Source organism: Nicotiana tomentosiformis, chromosome 4 (assembly GCF_000390325.3).
Source record: "Nicotiana tomentosiformis chromosome 4, ASM39032v3, whole genome shotgun sequence".
Lineage (NCBI taxonomy): Eukaryota > Viridiplantae > Streptophyta > Magnoliopsida > Solanales > Solanaceae > Nicotiana > Nicotiana tomentosiformis.
In genome coordinates, this window is record NC_090815.1 from 76,191,262 (window position 1) to 76,211,379 (window position 20,118).

The following is a 20,118-nucleotide window of genomic DNA, read 5'->3' on the forward strand; positions in this document are numbered from 1 at the left end:
AAAAAAAGTAAAATCAAAAGAAAATACATCGAGGCAAAGGCCTAGATAGTCCCTCAAGTATCAGGACATGAGTATCTTTGTCCCTTATTTATACTGCTATAAGTTCCTTCCGTTTCAATTTATGTGAACCCATTTGATTGTGGTGTAAAATGAAGCATATTTATTTTGTGTGATTATAAATAATTATATAAAGGTAAATTATTTTCAAATAGGGAAAGAGTTCATTCCACGCACTAAAAAAAAAATGGATTCGCGTAAATTCAAACATAAGACTAAAAGCAAAACTAAGGGTAAAAGTTCCCACAGCTTGCAGCAGCTGTTAAACTAAACGTAAATAGTGACTGATGATTCTTCTCATAATTCTTCCACTCCATCCCCAACTCATATCTCTCTAAAGCAATTATTAGAAGATGGGATTTTGATGGCTCCTCTAACAATTCTTATTGCAGAATGCCAAATTTTTTCCAAGATGGTCGGGCAGAGGCTAATAATGCAAATCTCCATGAAACTTGAAGCTTCTGAAAAACGCGATAATGACGATGTTGAAAGAGTCTCCGTGGTTGTAATATATAGCGAATCTAAAAACTCTTGCTGTTTGTATGATTGAACTGGGTAAGTAAAAGAGAGTGAAGATTTACAAACTCAATGGAAAATCAGTTACCGATCTAGAAGTCATTGTATTACATGGAAATTTGAAAATTTTAGCTCTTCACAGATTCAGACAATGGATTGGGAAGAAAACAAAAAAAAAATGGTTTTCTGCTTTAGTCGTTGCTGTTAATTAATACCTTCTTTTATGGGCGGGGACTTTCTGTGACCAAGCGACAATAGAGAATCCAGCAATGCAAAGAAGAAAGGTTTCTCTTGTGGTCGTTCTTTAGGTTTTAATTTAACAGTCGCCATTAGGTTTGAGACTTCTACCGTTAGTTTTACAAACACTGTTAAATGTTAGACTAAAGATGTCCACTTTGACAAACATAAAGGATAATATTTTATATTTAGTAGTATATATAAGGGATAAAAACAGTCCTAGTTACTTAAGGGATTATCTTTTCTGTTTATGGCCCTAGACAGACCCTTACAACAAAGGAGTATACTAGAAATATAGAAATATGCCTAAATATTATAAGAGGAACTCATATCATATATAAAATCAATCGGCTGACAGAAACCTTAGTGAAACAATTGGTGAAATGGACTAACCCTAGTCTTGTCTACATAATTAAATGGTTACTTTCCACCAAAATTAACCTACCATTGTAGTTATATTTAGTGAAGACAATTAAAGAGTAAGAACAGGAATTAAAATCATGTACCTATTACGCAGCGGAGTAAAATCACAACCCAGAAAAATTGCCCCTAAGTCCAACTTTGATTCTCTTGGAAAATAAAGTTTAGTTCCACAAACTAAATGCTTTTCTTTATGTGTATTTTACAAAAAAGAAGAGAAATCTTCTCTGTTAAGGAACAAGCGGATTATAATAGCGAAGGGAGAGTAATTCCTTTAGTTGTTCGTTCTTGTCCATCTAAAGAAGAAGACCAAATCAGTTTTTAAAGAGAAAGCAATTAACTGCTATTGGAAAACTGCTCTCAACTACACTTAAATGTATAGTATAACTTCTCCAAAGAAGTTATTTTACTTTTCCCAAATTCTATCTCTCCCCAAATGGACTGGGTTAGCCCACATAGAGCGACCCGGCATCCGGATTCAATACGCAACATCTCCCACTTCTCTCATGATGGACTGAACTCAAATTAGTATCATGAATAAACAACACACTTAATTCATACAGACAAGTAGTCTGTGCGACCTCCGAGCATCAAGAGCTATAATATATTTCAAACCTATTAAGGATATTCTAAAGCTCTATAGAGAAATCTGATCACATTCGAGAAGGATTCACTAATAACATGAGGATCTTATTACTTGCTATACCCCAGACATCACTCGCCACTCCAATAGCTAATTATTCAATCCCTCATCCTCAAAAGAGGTGAACTCGAATTCATGTTTAACTTTGTATCCATAATTACATTTGATACTCTAATGGTAAGTGCAATGGTCGACCTATGAATGCAAGTTAAATTACTAAATTTTTAGTTGTCTTCCCTTTCTACTCGAAACTTTTCATTCCAAATCAACTACTTTCCTAGACATGCATTACATTGTCGAATCACTCATGGCTCTTAGTGACATGCTAAAGTAGTAACACTGATTGGCACTTCAAGAGACAGTAGAAAGTCAAAGGGTATTCCAATAAAAGTTAACATAACTTTTTTGGGATCTCACACAATGAAGAAGCAGGGATTCATTCTTCCATTATCCCACTGGTCGATAGCACACGTGGTATGAAACACATATATTACGGTGTTCTCGCCTTATATTGGTGCATGTGTCTTATTCTTTTAATCATTCAACACAATATAGATCTTGGTCTAGACACCTTCAAATGTCTAAACCTAGTTTCTCACTTTAATAATCCTCAAATCCAACTTTTTGGAGAAACTCTCATCTGGCTTACAAAACAAGTCATAATTGAATGGTAAAATTCGTAAGTCTGACTAGTTATCAAGACCGATCTTTACAAGTAAATATAACCTCGAATTATCAAAGGTTCTATAAGGTCTCATCTCTTCACGATTTTGAACGTAAGAGGTGATTTCTCGTGTGAGAGAGCCAATCGCGCGACTTATTGGGCACACTTTATCAACAAAACATCATCACATGCATACGAGATATAAGCATAAATTTAAGAGTCAAATATTTGATGAGCATATTATAATAATCAAGTTATTTTACAATATATAAATATATTCATATCTTTTGCAAACCTAGAGCCATAACATGTTTCCAGATTTTGACTTTGTAAAGAGATCAGCTATCATGCTTCGCGTAGAAAATCTCTCCACTTACTACCATATCTCTCACAAAGTTATACTTGATGTCAATGTGTTTGGTCTTATTGTGATACTTAGGATCTTTTGTGTATGCAATAGCCGCTTGACTATCACAATATAGAGTCATGGGACCCTTTTGTGATATCCAAATGCTCAAAGAATCTCTTCAATCAAGCAGCTTCTTGTACTACAGGCGCACAAGCCTCGAACTCAGCTTCCATTGTCGAAAGGGCCGTACAAGTTTGTTTCTTACTTTCCCATGAAATAGCACCACAACTAAGTAAGAAAGCATAACCCGATGTTGACTTTTTATCATTCCGGTCACCAGCCCAATCAGCATCTGTATATCCTCTCAAGTATAAATCATTTGCACTATAACATAGTGAATAATCTGCAGTTCCCTTCAGGTATCTGAAAATTCCCTTCACAGCTTTCCAATGATCTCTTCCAGGATTGGATTAATACCTGCTAACTAGACATATAGCATAACAAATGTCCGGACGAGTACACATCATAGAGTACATCAAGCTCCCGAAAGCATTTGAACACAGAACTCGAGACATGTCTTCCTTTTCATTTTCAGTCTTGGGACACATTTCAAAGCTTAAAGTTTCACCTCTCACTATAGGAGTATCCATGGATTTGTAACTATACATGCGAAAATGTTCCAAAATTTTCTTTATGTAAGTTTCATGAAATAGACTCAATAACTTTTTGGAACGGTCACTTTTGATCTTTACTCTAAGGATATATTCTGCTTCACTCATATATTTCTTGTCAAATGACTTCGAAAGCCATGACTTGATAGATTTTAAATAATCCAAAGTGTTTTCGACCAATATAATATCGTCCACGTAAAGAGAAAGAATTAAAAACATCCTATTGGACTTCTTCACATAATTGATCATGGTGAAATCATACGAGATCACCTCCTTGTAAAATCTAAAATACCATTGCCTTGAAGTTGCTTCAGGCTATAAATAGATGTTTTCAATTTACAGACCTTCTTTTCTTGGCCTTTAACGATGAAGCCTATAGGTTGTTCCATGTAGATTTCTTCGTTTAGTTCTCCATTAAAAATCTGTCTTCATGTCCATTTGGTGTAATTATATGTCACAACCCAAACTTCCCTCCGTAGGATGTCGTGACGACACCTAGTCTCTAAGACTAGGTAAGCCTAACACTTACTGAATTAAAGATATAATTTAACCATAACAACTACGAAGCATGAAACTTAAATTTCAATAGTAATACCAATGATCCAAAGTGTAATACAATACCCCAAAATCAGTAGTACAAGTCATAAGCTCTACTGAGTTTGCTAGAAAATTTCTAAATACAACTGTTCAGAATAGAATTAAACAGTACGAGTACAATATCAGAAGGTGACTCTGAGGCCTGCGAACGCGACGACAGGTTTACCTTGAGTCTCCACAGCAATGCTCGACCAGCTAGCTAATAATCAACAATATCCGAGGCACTTGGATCTGCATAAAAATGTGCAGAAGCGTAGTATGAGTACACCACAATGGTACCCAGTAAGTATCAAGACTAACCTCGGTAGAGTAGTGACGAGGGACAGTCATGACACCCACTGGACTAAACAACTTGAACAAGTATAAATATAGAACTAACAGGGAACAATGTCTCTATAAAGCTAGGCATGATGACAATAATAATACAATGCTTGTAATAGGAAGCTAAAAGCAACAATTAACAATAGGGAACAAACAGGTAATAACTTTGTTGAGTAAGCTGAACACAGTTTAAATTCGGTGAAACCAAATAAAGGAAAACAAGTAACAACTCAATAAGAATAACTGCTTTCACACTAGGTTTTTCCAAGAATTTCCACGAGGTACCAAACCTCAAATCACTAATCACGGGTCCCAAATCATGAACCCTAATCACTAAGCACCTTGTGCCCACATTACAACTTATAACTACACGGGCGACTCACATGCCAAGAAAGTGACAACACAGACCACTCACGTGCCAACAATAAGAATGACTCATGACTTCACGGACAACTCACGTGCCAATAGGAAAACTCTCACACAGAAGAAAAGTAGACGAGAGCACATGTAAATGGTCAATAACATCAGGATTCATCTTCTTAGACCGATATGGCTGGTTTATTTATGTGTATGCCTGTGCAAGTGTTCTACCATAATTCAAGTCAACAAGCAAGAGTACAGACAATGAATGGCACATAAGAAGCGATCACCACAACATGTACAGTGTAATAAAGATGGCAATAAAATTAAAACAACGAATAGTACAACAAGGTTAGCTACACAGAACTAAGCAAATAGTGCAACATGGAGAAAGATAATTAATAGTATGCTAGGGAAACAACAATCAAAGACAAGTACAAAAGAATGGGAAAATGTTAACAAGAGCCACTATCGAGGTACCGCCTCGTAGTCTCAAATCATAAAATGAATCACAATCTTTCCTTATATCACCGCGGGAGCCTTTACATTTAGTTTTGAAAATCATTTTTCCCGAAATAGCATTCCGCGTTTTAGCCTACCTTATCACACTGCATGGCTTCTAGTAGTTCTCCTACTAGCCACGCGTATCAAGCCCACCTTATCTCACCGAATGCGTTTCAACACTCAGACCTTATACAAACACATGCATATCAATAGTAACAATAACACGGCAGAAACCTCGTGCAAACACCCAAACAATCCTCTTAACAATAACACTTGTGCCAAAACATAACAACTCAGTAATATGACATTCACAATATGTGCCCATATGCCACAACATTTCCTCAAAACAGTTTCAGTACCACAACCACGCATAGCCCTCGGCTCAACAACACTGAATATAATAGCAACAACATCAATAACACGAGAATACGGCAAGTAAATCAACTCAGGAACTTCAAAATCCAAAGAAACGGTAGAACTAGCTCACAAAGAAAGACACAACAGGGAATAATGGTCTCAACAAGAATAGCTTAACAAGGAAGAGATAATGTGTAGCAATGATTCCACAAAAGTACAATTCGATGATAAGAGAGACAACATGAATCAATGATTCCAAATAAGGATAAGTCAACAATGATAAGGGATAACAAAAATTCATTTAAGGTTGAGCAATTACTGAAGAGATACAACAATTCAATTAAGGATAAGCAATTATGGAAAAGAAAATAATAAATTCAATTAAGGATAGACAATTATGGAAAAGATAATAATAACTTCAATTAAGGATAAGCGACTACGGAAAGGATAGCATGGCAATAAAAGAGGCAACAACTTCACTTAAGGCACATAAGAGTTTAATCGGCAATAAGGGTAGAACATGAAGCAATAAATTCCAAATATGACACGTAAGGGTGAATTTAGTAAATGAGGTATTTAAGATGACAAAACAACTTCATATCTAATGAACTTAAGAACCTAAGAGCCCTAAACGGTCAAATTCCAACAAATAAGACCGAGCACGTACTCGTCACCTCACATACACGGCCTTCACATGACACAATTAGCACAAATGGCTCAAATCCTAAGGGGGTAGTTTTTCCCACACAAAGTTAGGAAAGATACTTACCTCAAAGAAGCTAGACCGATACTCTAAAATGACCTTTTTGAGTGAAACAAACGCCAGACGCCTCAAATCTAGCCAAAATAACTTCAAATCATAAATAAAACTCATAGGAAGCAATTCCGAATAATAAAGCTTCAATCTTTAACAAAAAATGTAAAAAAAAACAAACAAAAGTCAACCCCTGGGCCCGCACCTCGGAACCTAACAAAATTTACAAAATTCGAACACCCATTCGATAACGAGTTCAACAATACCAAAATTATCGATTTCCGGTATCAATTCGTCCTTTAAATCATCATTTTACATTTTGAAAGATTTTTACAAATTTTTCCCAAATTTCCAACTTATTTCACTAATAAAATGATGAAAATAGCAATGGGTTCATGAAATATAATAAGATTCAGGTAGAGAATATTTACCCCAATGTATTGCTTGAAAAACCCACGAAAAATCTCCCAAAGCCGAGGTCTCCAACTCAAAATATGTTGAAAATATCAAACCCTCGACATATATGTGATTCTCCGCAGCACTTACGCATTTGCAAATAGAAAAGCCGCATCTGCGGCCTCGCATTTGCGAGCAAAAGTTTGCATCTACGAACACAACTTACCAAGCCAGGATCCGCATCTGCGGAAACACAGTCACACCAGCGACATCGCAGAAGTGCCAAACAAGCCGCAAAAGCGAACAACTTCGCATATGCGGTTACTAGGCCGCAAAAGCGGCCATCGCTATGTGTGCCAATCTCCGCAGAAGCGGGCTTCCTCTCAGGCCTCTATAATCGCAGAAGCGACCAGGCTCGCGCAAAATCAGAGCCGCACCTGTGCTCCAAAATGTCGCAAGTGCGAAGCACCAGAACTAGACCTGTCCCAAAACATGAAAATGATCCGAAGCTCGTCTGAAACACACCCGGGGTCCCCGTCCAAGCATACCAACAAGTTCTATAACATAACACGGACCTACTCGAGGCCTAAAATCACATCAAACAACGCTGGAACTACGAATCGCACCTCGAATCGAAATTATGAAATTCCAAATCTTACAACTTCCAGAACTCGTGCCGAAACATATCAAATCAACCCGGAATGACGTCAAATTTTGCATGAAAGTTCCAAATGACATAACGGAGCTAATCCAACTCTCAGAATCGCATTCCGATCCCGATATCATCAAAGTCAACTCCCGGTCAAAGCTCTCAACCTTCCAAAATTTCAACTTTCTAATTTTCGCCAAATGCTCCAATTTACTCTACGGACCTCCAAATCCAAATACGGACGCACGCCTAAGTCCAAAATCACCATATGAAGCTATTGGAATCATCGAAACGCCATTTCAGAGTCATCTACACAAAATTCAAAACTCCAGTCAACTCTTACCGCTTTAGCTTCTAAAACAAGAATCCTTCTCCCAAATTGATCCTGAATCATCCGAAATCCGAACTCGACCATGCACGCACGTAACAACACATAATACAAAGATGCTCGAGACCTTAAGCCCCTGAACGGGACATAAATTCTCAAAACGACCGGCCGGATTGTTACATCCTCCCTCTCTTAAACAAACGTTCATCCTCGAATGTGCCAAGAATCATTCCGCAGTCATCAAATCACTGAGTGAACTACCATACATACACCCGCGTGTGATCCCACATCACCCCAATCCACATAGGCCCGACGACACTATCCCAACTGAAAATAATTCCTTCCACCCACACTGATAACCTTAGAACCAAATTTTTGACCATCCAATCATTTCCAAAAGACCCGATTTCTACATCAACACACGGTATCAGCCTCAACCATCTGCAATAACTTATGCCTACACCCACAAGATAGAACCACATGACGTAACACATCACACATATGCCCATAACCACATCTCTAATCATGATAGCTTTCCATAATCAAACCCAGCACCGATAATTAACCTCATATCCGCTAGAACCCTATTCCAAACCTCCACAACACCGACAACGAGGCAAGAAACACGAAGATTCCATGATTATTTACTCAAATCAACATGTCAAATCTAACGCCACCTGGGCACATACCTCGCAAGCTAAAACCCAATTAGCACATCACAAATATGACTAAATATACAAGAAAACACATGAAAGAACTATCAAACAAGCTCGACAGGCACCACTCCCTATCAGTACCATACTAGGAATCAATTTAATAAAGGAGAATCAAAACACATGAACTAATCACACGGATCTCATCCTGATTTAACATCCACCGCGACACGCAGCCCGGTTCAACATATCAAACCATATAAAAATGCGAGGATTCCATCCTCAGCTCTGAATTACTAGTATACACATCATACCAACCAAAACCTTCCACTAATTCAATTTTCGCTAACAGAGTCACAACACATACTGAACTCCCACACCGGTAGAGCATCTAAACCATAAATTGTGACCAACCATTCGGAAATCACATCAAACTATCGAAATGAGTAACAGAAGTCCACCTCTAGTCTCATAGCTCTCAATAATGAATAAAAACAAAATGGTAGACATAGGCTACCACTATAGAATCTCCTAACAGGGGTAAACACATAAGCGGAGTACAAAATCACGAAGCTCACCCACATGTGAAGTAAAATAGGAGGGCCCAACCTGATAAGAATAACCGAAACAAAATACGACTGAAGCTCCTCTATAACAAATCGAAACTATACTTGTACAACATCATCTGGTGCAGCGGTTCAACCCTACTGCAGAAAGCACATTAACGGGCCGGGCCTCCCCCCTTGGGCGCCCTCTACTCGCCTGACCTGCACCCCAAGCTGGCGGTACGGGGATATCAATAACTGGAGCAGAACTCTTTGCATGAATACCCTGTTGTGACACATCTGTCTGAAGTCTGGGACAATCTCTCACCATGTGGCTGGTATCTCCACACTCAAAGCAACCTCTCTGCTGATGTGGCTATGGAAGCTGTCCGACACGGGTACCCTGAGACCCATAGGTACATGGAACACCATGCGAAGCCTGAAGTGCAAACGGAACTAGCTTACCCACAAAACCTCTACCATGCCGTACTCTGCCCCAAAATAGGAACCAATAGATCCTCCCGGTCTACGAGGCCTCTTAGTCTCCCTACCCTCTCTCCTGACCCCGCATGTCCTCTAATCGGCGGGAGATCTCTACTTCCTGCTAAAATGAAACATCCGACTCTAACTCCCGAGCCATGCTGAATCGGATATCATGACTGAGCCCCCTAATGAACCTACAGACTCGCTCTCTCACTGTAGAAACCAAAACAGGTGCATGTCTGGATAAATCACTGAATCTAACGGCATACTCTACACTGACATAGTGCCCCTGGCGCAGCTGCTCAACTCCGCGCGCCACGCTTCCTGGGGGGTCTAGGGAACTCTCTCTCTCTCTCAAGAACATCTCTAAAACCTGCGTCCATGAAAGTGAAGCTGTATCGGCCGGAATACCCAACTCATACGCTCGTCACCACTGGTATGTCATTTCCTTAAGCTGGAACATAGTAAAAGCAGCCCCACTCGTCTCCAAAATACCCATAGTGCAGAGAATACGGTAGCACTCCCCTAGGAACCCATGCGAATCCTCTGAAGCCAAATCACTGAAAGTAGGAGGGTAATACTTCTTGAACCTCGCAAGTCTAAGCTGTTTTTCCTCAGATGCTGCTATCCTAACCACGGGCTGAACTGGGATAACAGGATGTGTCGGCATGGAACCTAGAACCTGACCAACGTGAACTCGCTGCTCTGGAGTACGGGCGGCGGGAGTCTGAGTTCCTCCCCCGATCTATGAAGTAGCTGGTGCAACCCGAATCAATCCTACCTGAGCTAATGTACCAAACATACTCAAGAATTGTGCTAAAGTCTCCTAAAGTCCCGGGGTAGCAACAGACGCCTCCTGTACCTGTTCCCCGACCGGAGCTACCGGAGGCTCCTCAACTGCTGCTCTAATAGATAATCTACCTGAGGCACGTGATCCTCCTCGGCCTCTGTCTTTGCCCTGACTCCTAGCAATACCGGCTCTGGGGTAGTATCGTCGGTAACTGCAGCTCGTGTCCTCACCATTTGTGAGAAAATAGAATGACAAAGGTTCAAAATTCGAGATCAATAAACTTGCACGATAGGAATGAAAAAAGTGAAACTGTCCAAAATATTTCCGTAGCCTCTTGAAGATAAATACAGACATCTCTATACCAATCCGCAAGACTCTATTAAACTCGCTTAAGACTCGTAGCACCTATGAACCTAGAGCTCTGATACCAACTTGTCACGACCCAAACTTCCCTCCGTAGGATGTCGTGACGACACCTAGTCTCTAACACTAGGTAAGCCTAACACTTACTGAATTAAAGACATAATTTAACCATAACAACTACGAAGCATGAAACTTAAATTTCAATAGTAATACCAATGATCCTAAGTGCAATACAATACCCCAAAATTAGTAGTACAAGTTATAAGCTCTACTGAGTTTGCTAGAAAATCTCTAAATACAACTGTTCGGAATAGAATTAAACAGTACGAGTACAATATCAGAAGGTGACTCTGAGGCCTACGAATGCGACGACAAGTTTACCTTAAGTTTCCACAGCGATGCTCATCCAGCTAGCTAATAATCAACAATATCCGAGGCACCTGGATCTGCACAAAAATGTGCAGAAGCGTAGTATTAGTACACCACAGCGGTACCTAGCAAGTATCAAGACTAACCTCGATGGAGTAGTGAGAGGCACAATTATGACACCCACTGGATTAAACAACCTAAACAAGTATAAATGTAGAACTAACAGGGAACAATGTCTCTAAAAAGCTAGGCATGATGACAATAATAATACAATGCTTGTAATAGGAAGCTAAAAACAACAATTAACAACAGGGAACAAACAGGTAATAACTTTGTTGAGTAAGATGAACACAGTTTAAATTCGGTGAAACCAAATAAAGGAAAACAAGTAACAACTCAATAAGAATAACCACTTTCACACTAGGTTTTTCCAAGAATTTCCACGAGGTACCAAACCTCAAATCACAAATCACGGGTCCCAATTCATGAACCCTAATCACTTGGCACCTTGTGCCCACATTACAACTTATAACTGCATGGGCGACTCACGTGCCAAGAAGGTGAGAATATCTAATATCCGCACGGACCACTCACGTGCCAACAATAAGAATGACTCATGACTACACGAATAACTCACATGCCAATAGTACAACTCTCACATAGAAGTCAAGTAGACGAGAGCACATGTAAAGTGTCAATAACATCAGGATTCATCTTCTTAGACCGATATGGGTGGTTTATTTACCTGTATGCTTGTGCAAGTGTTCTACCACAATTCAAGTCAACAAGTAAGGGTAGAGATAATGAATGGCACATAAGAAACGATCACCACAAAATGTACAGTGTAATAAAGACGGCAATGAAATTGAAACAACGAATAGTACAACAAGGTTAGCTACACAGAACTAAGCAAATAGTGCAACACCAAGAAAGACAATTAATACTATGCTAGGGAAACAACAATCAAAGACAAGTACAAATGAATGGGGAAATCTCAACAAGAGCCACTAACGAAGTACCACCTCGTAGTCTCAAATCATAAAATGAATCACAATGTTTCCTTATATCACCGCAGGAGCCTTTACATTTAGTTTTGAAAATTATTTTTCCTAAAATAACATCTCGCATTTTAGCCCACCTTATCACACCACATGGCTTCTAGTAGTTCCCCTACTAGCCACGCGTATCAAGCCCACCTTATCTCACCATATGCATTTCATCACCCAGACCTTATACCACCGCATGCATATCAATAGTAACAACAGCACGACAGAAATCTCGTGCAAACACCCAAACAATCCTCTCAACAATAACACTTGTGCCAAAACATAACAACTCAATAAAATGACTTTCACAATATGTGCCCATATGCCACAACATTTCCTCAAAACAGTTTCAGTAGCACAACCACGCATAGCCCTCGGCTCAACAACACTGAATATAATAGCAACAACAGCAATAACACGAGAATACGACAAGTAAATCAACTCAGGAACTTCAAAACATAAAGAAACGGTAGAACAAGCTCACAAAGAAAGACACAACAGGGAATAATGGTCTCAACAAGAATAGATTGACAAGGAAGAGATAATGTGTAGTAATGATTCCACAAAAGTACAATTCGACGATAAGAGAGATAACATGAATCAATGATTCCAAATAAGGATAAGTTAACAATGATAAGGGATTACAAAACTTCATTTATGATTGAGCAATTACGGAAGAGATACAACAATTCAATTAAGGATAAGAAATTATGGAAAAGAAAATAATAACTTCAATTAAGAATAGACAATTACGGAAAAGATAATAGTAACTTCAATTAAGGATAAGCAATTACGGAAAAGATAACATGGCAACAAAATAGGCAACAACTTCAATTAAGGCACATAAGAGTTTAATCGGCAATAAGTGTAGGAACATGAAGCAATAAATTTCAAATAAGACACGTAAGGGTGAATTTAGTAAATGGGGTATTTAAGATGACAAAACAACTTCATATCTAATGAACTTAAGAACCTAAGAGCCCTAAATAGTCAAATTCCAACAAATAAGACCGAGCACGTACTCGTCACCTTGCGTACACGGCCTTCACATGACACAATTAGCACAAATGGCTCAAATCCTAAGGGGGTAGTTTCCCCCACACAAAGTTAGGCAAGATACTTACCTCAAAAAAGCTAGACCGATACTCTAAAATGACCTTTTTGAGTGAAACAATTGCTGGACGCCTCAAATCTAGCCAAAATAACTTCAAATCATAAATAAAACTCACAGGAAGCAATTCCTACTAATAAAGCTTCAATCTTTAACAAAAACTGTAAAAAAAAAAAAAAAAAAAAAAAAAAACCGGGCCCGCACCTCGGAACTCGACAAAATTCACAAAATCTGAACACCCATTCGATGACGAGTTCAACCATACCAAAATTATCAATTTGCGACACCAATTCGTCCTTCAAATTATCATTTTACATGTTGAAAGATTTTTACAATTTTCCCCCAAATTTCCAACTTAATTCACTAATTAAATGATGAAAATAGCAATGGGTTCATGAAATATAATAAGATTCGGGTAGAGAACACTTACCCCAATAAATTGCTTGAAACACCCACGAAAAATCTCCTAAAGTCGAGGTCTCCAACTCAAAATATGTTGAAAATATCAAACCCTCGACATATATATGATTCTGCACAGCACTTTCGCATTTGTGAATAGAAAAGCCGCATATGCGGCCTCGCATTTGCGAGCAAAAGTTCGCATCTGCGAACACAACTTACCATGCCAGGATCCACATCTGCGGAAACGCAGTCGCACCAGCGACATCGCAGAAGCGCCAAACTAGCCGCAGAAGCGAACAACTTCGCATATGCGGCCATCGCACATGCGTGCCAATCTCCGCAGAAGCAGGTTTCCTCTCAAGCCTCTATAATCGCAGAAGCGACCAGGCTCATGCAAAAGCAGCACCGCACCTGCGCTCCAAAATGTCACAGGTGCGAAGCACCAGAACCAGACCTGTCCCAAAACATGAAAATGATCTGAAGCTCGTCCGAAACATACCTGGGGCTCCCGGGACCCCGTCAAAGCATACCAACAAGTTCCATAACATAACGCGGACCTACTCGAGGCCTCAAATCACATCAAACAATGCTGGAACTACGAATCATACCTCGAATCGAACTTTTGAAAATGCAAATCTTCCAACATCCAGAACGCGTGCCGAAACATATCAAATCAACCCGGAATGAAGTCAAATTTTGCATGCAAGTTCCAAATGACATACAGAGGTAATCCAACTCTCGGAATTGCATTCCAACCCCGATATCACCAAAGTCAACTCCCGGTCAAACCTCTCTACCTTCCAAAACTTCAACTTTCCAATTTTCGCCAAAATGCTCCAATTTACCCTACGGGCCTCCAAATCCAAATCTGGATGTATGCCTAAGTCTAAATTCACCATACGAAGCTATTGGAATCATTGAAATGCCATTTCGGAGTCGTCTATACAAAAGTCAAAACTCCGGTCAACTCTTACCGCTTAAGCTTCTAAAACAAGAATCCTTCTCCCAAATTGATCCCGAATCATCCAAAATCCAAACTCGACCATGCACGCATGTCATAAAACATAATACGAAGCTCCTTGAGACCTTAAGCTCCCGAATGGGATGTAAATTCTCAAAACGACCGGCCGGGTCATTACATTCCAAATCCAAACGAGCAACAATAGCCAAAAGTAAGCGAATTGAGGTAAACTTCACAACTGATGAAAATGCTTCCTTATAATCTATTCTAGCTTCTTGAGTTAAGAATTTTTCTACCAATCGTGCCTTGTATCTTTCTATTGACCAATCCGCTTTGTGTTTAACTTTGAGAACTCATTTGTTTCCAATGGCTCTATGCCCAGGCGGAAGGTCAACTAGATCCCAAACTTTGTTAGTTTTCATGGACTCTAATTCTTCTTTCATTTCTTTCATCCACTCATCTTTTCCAGGGCTCGATAAAGCCTCAGTCACAAACTTTGTCTCATCCATTTCTGTGGGAAAGGCCAAGAAAACGTAATCTTCAATCTCATAAGTACGTGTGGGTATATTTTTTTCTGGTACTCTTTCATAGTTGAAATTCAGGTTCATCAGAAGGATTTTGCGATTGAGAATTCCCACTCTCACTCTGATCAAGAACAAGATCCTGATCAATTTGATTATCAGTCGTGTCAGAAGACACTTGCTAATTATCTGGGTTCAACATTTCATAAAGAGTCTCTCCATTTTTTACCTCACCCTTCTTTGGAAAATCATTTTCCAGAAATGTGACATCTCGTGATTCAATCTCAATAAAACTTCTATCCTCTAATTTGCCAATGAACAAATACCTTTTGGAGTATTTTGAATATCTTAGAAAGATACAGTTCTTGCCTTTTGGAGCTAACTTACCAAACTTGTTAAATGAATCTTTTACATATGTAGCACAACCCCAAGGTCATAAATCATTTAAATTTGGTTTATGACCAATCCAAAGTTCATAAAGAGTAGAAGAAACTGATTTAGAAGGCATTTTGTTCAATATGTAGGTTGAAGTCAATAACGCATCTCCCCAAAAAGAGATAGGTAAATTTGCTTGCAACATCATGGACCTTATCATGTCCAGTAGTGTTCTATTCCTCCTTTCTGCTACACCATTTTGTTGAGGTGTGTAAGAAGTAGTTAACTGTCTGGTGATTCCGTTTTCCTTACACAATTCTTTAAATTTTTTTGATAGATATTCACGCCCTCTATCGATTCTTAAGGTCTTAATCCTTTTATTTAATTGATTATCAACTTCATTCAAATATTTCTTAAAGCATTAAAGTGCTTCAGATTTATGAGAAATCAAATAGACATAGCCAAAGCGCGTGAAATTGTCAATAAATGTAATAAAATATAAAGCACCAGACCTAGCCCTCACATTCATTGGACCACAGATAGCAGAATGGATTAATTGCAATGGAAAATCAGCTCTCTTAGCCTTTCCAAATGGTTTACGTATACTCTTTCCGGCAAGACAATTTTCACAAGTTGGCATTTCAATTTTAGAGAAAGAATCTATCACGACCCAAAATCCCACCTTGATAATCGTGATGGCACCTAGTTTCTATGACTAGGTAAGCCTAACACATGATGATAACGACAGAAATAAACAGCTTAACTATTAAATAAAACTGAAATATGCCATAACATAACCATAACCATCAACAGTCATATATCCCAAAACCGCTAGTATTGAGTCATAAGCTCTACTGCAAGTTCACTAGAAATCTCAAATACAACATTGTTTGAAAATAAAATAAACATTAACAAAAGAACACTCGAAGGTGACTCTGAGGCCTACGAGTGACATACAAGTATACCTTGTAGTCTTCAATATCTGAATCAACTCACTAGTGTCCAGCAGGTTGGAGGTACCTAGATATGCACAAAAGATGTGCAGAAGTGTAGCATCTCTGCAATTCATAAAACCTCCCTGGATCAAAACCAACCATCCCCACAAGTCATAAAACCTCAAATACACATACGGGAAGCCTCAAAAAGGGAAATGGGGCTCCAATACTCAAAATGATCGATTGGGTCATTACGTTTGATACACTCAAATTACACCTATATAAATGGTGTAAGGCGGTCGGTGTTAAATATAATAACCCAACTAGGTTGGGGTCGAATCCCACAGGGAATAGGTATGAAAGGTTACTTGAATAGTGTGAAACTTGACTTAAGCTGTAGTTCTACTTCGTTAGTTTAAAAAGAGTTTTGTAATTATGAATTGTCAAGAACATCTATTTTGTTAAGAGAATTTGATTAATTTAATTAAGAAACCAAGGTTGCATCCCCATCAATGGAATGCAATGCTATCGGTGTTAATATAATATATTTCTAATGGAAGGTCCTTTGATGTGAAAATAGTTCCTAAATGACTACCCAATAATTTCCAATAACTAGGTAGTATTTACTTTTTATGATTTTGCCAAATATAAAAGAGTTACAATTAAGAGCAACTAATTTATGCCAAGTAGAACCCGCTTATCCCTAAGCGATTATATTAAACAAGGTTTAAAGACTTGAGTTCTTGCTATTAAATTCTACCAAAATCTAACCCACTTTTCCAAGTAAAGATAGAGTAAAATGGCACTAGTCAATGTTTGCAACCATCAACCATAAATGAAGCATGAGAAATGAATAGAAATCAACCAACAATTATATATATATTCAATGGCAAATACCCATTAACATTACACCCACTTTAGGGTCTACAACCATAGTATATAAAGTTAGCTACTCATACTAGAATACAAGAACAAAGTAATAAATAAAGTCATAAAGTTTACAAAGAGAATAAAGTCTTGGATTCTCTCTCAAAAGCTTCCAAAATAATGGTGTATTCAATGCTCTAAGTGTAGCCTATTTTTCAGACAAGATGGTCCACAAAAACCCTAATCATTCTATTTATAATGGTCTACAAATCGTGGTAAAAAAGTGATAAAAATAACCCTGCAGATCAAGTCTACGACCGCAGAATGGATTGTAGAACACTTTTGCGGTCCAAACATATGCATTTATCACCGCAGAATTGATCATAAAATTTTCCAGTTTCCTATCACATTATGATTATGCGGTCCGCATATTAGTTTTGCGACTGCATAACGTACCGCAAAGTCATCTTTGCTGGAACTCTTCTTGCATTTATGCGATCACTATGCGGTCCACATAAGAGTTATGCAACCGCAAAATGGATCGCAGACTTGGCTCTTAGAAGCTGGAATGTTCTGCTTCATTCTGCGATGGGTCTGCAGTCAGCACATCATTTCTGCGGTCGCAGATCTGCCGCATTTTCTGCCTTTCATGGATTTTTATCATCTTTTTCATATTCTTAGTTCTTCAAGTCTGGTTTCCTGCAAAATACCAAAACTACATAAGAAATGACTTATAATGATTTAAAAGATGAGCTAAAGTCTATGTAATTATTATCAAAAGTGCCGCATTTCTACGGCACATCAACACCCCCAACTTAGACTCTTGCTTGCCCTCAAGCAACTAAAAAGTCAACCTAACAAATACTAATCTACTTTCCGACTGATCACAAAGAAGCAATGACTATGGATGGTACTGACTGTTTGCTAACAAGCATGTGACTTCTTTTATTCACCCTTCTTTGAAGACAAAGATCATTTAACCGTTCGAATAATCAGTTTGTAAACTTTGAGCCTCAAGAGCAATGACAGAGTGCTACCCACAACTAGATATGCACTTGTATCCTACTTCAAAAAGCCTAACTTCTGCTAACTCTTGCAATTTATGCGTGCTCACATCAAGGAAAATCCCCAACTCAACACATATGTACCGGGGATACAATCAAACACTCTTGCACTCAGAAAGAAGGCTAAGTGCTACAAGTATTAGTCTATATGCTTTCCCTTATTTTAACTCATTGCTACCTCAGGAATATTTAGTTGTAGATCAAAAAGGACTTTTTATGGGTTGTAGTGTAGGCTTCGGGATGGATTGGATGAATATTTGAGAATATAGTGACTGTACCCTCCTTGAACGCTACACACCATTTTTCTTTTGCACTTTGCTTCTTCTTAAACCACATAGCCCTTATTGACTTCTAGTTACCAACATAGAACCTCCTCAATGTATCTTTCTAATTTTTGCAAGACTCCACATTTTTTTTATATAATTTTTTTCTTTTGCTTTTCTTTTGGAGCTTGAGTACCTTCATATAGACAACTTTGAGGTCTATGCTGCTACACACAATGTACATCTTCACTATTTCCCAATTGATACCAACACCCCCAACTTAGGCTTTTAGCCTCATTCTTAACATTCAAGGAGGGATGGGTTCAAATGAGGGAATTATTTCTCAAAAGGGTAAAGGTTTGTAATGTCGTAGCCAAATAAAAGGTTAAAGGCTCAACGTGGGGTAACTAGGATGATAAGTGCACCAGGGAGGTCAGTTTGGTCAAAACTAGTTAGCAATCACAAAGAGAGCCTAAGATCATTTCGACACTAATTATCAACCTGAGATATGCATTGAGGAACCAACCGGGCAAGTTCGAGACATTACAAGTTGAGCACATGCATTATTTACACAAATTCTCACCACTCATGATGCATGAACTGCTCAAATCGATATAATTTCAGCCCTCAAGTGAATACAAGGCAATTCAATGCTTCATCACATGCTATTTGAGATTCTAAGTAAGCACAAAGTCAAAGGCGATTTCACAAGAATGACTAACTGTTTATTTACAAAAATTTGAAGGGTGCAATTTATTCCACAAAAACTTATCACATGCTTGAATCTAGAACAAAAGCACCAAACAAGTCAAAACGTTTCATGCTACGACCATGGTTCTACTATTACACCCTTGGGAACGAACCCAGCGAAGAAAAACCAAGGGGAATTCATTACTATATACAAATCTACATTATTAAGAGTAAGAGTTTATATACAAGTTGCAAAAGTTGACTACCCCATCCCAACCTAAGAGCATGCATTGTCCCCAATGCACTGAGAAAGTAAGAGCAAAGTTTAGGGGCTTCCTGGGGCACACTAGGCGCTTGGAGGGGTTGGAATATTGGAAGCGGCCGTGGGGCCGGGAGCTAACACTGTGGAGGCAGTGGGTGGAGCCTCTGACTGGACAGTGGTGTCCGAGACCAAAGTAGGAAGCTCTGCTAGTTGCGGAGTTAGGTCCTGGACCTGGGAGCTGATGGCCTCACCAAATGATGGCTGTGTGGTCGTGGTAGTGGGCCTGGCAACCATATCTGCAAGGGAGTGTGCGATGTCTGTCTACACATCCCCCTCCTCCTCACCCGATGCATCTACAGAAACGATAATCTGTTTGCCTCTGTTGTCCCTCTGATCATTACCCTCCTCAAGTATCTCCTCCTCATCAGTTTCCGCACAGGACTCTCTAGATTCCTCATCTGAATGATCATTGGTGTGTGCAACAGAACTCGGAGCTTGTGAGATGTAAGTGTTGTGTGCCTCCTCAACTGACAGAGGGTTTGTGAAATCCATATCGAAGCTTGGTACGTGGGAGGTGCCAGTGCCCTACTCCCCT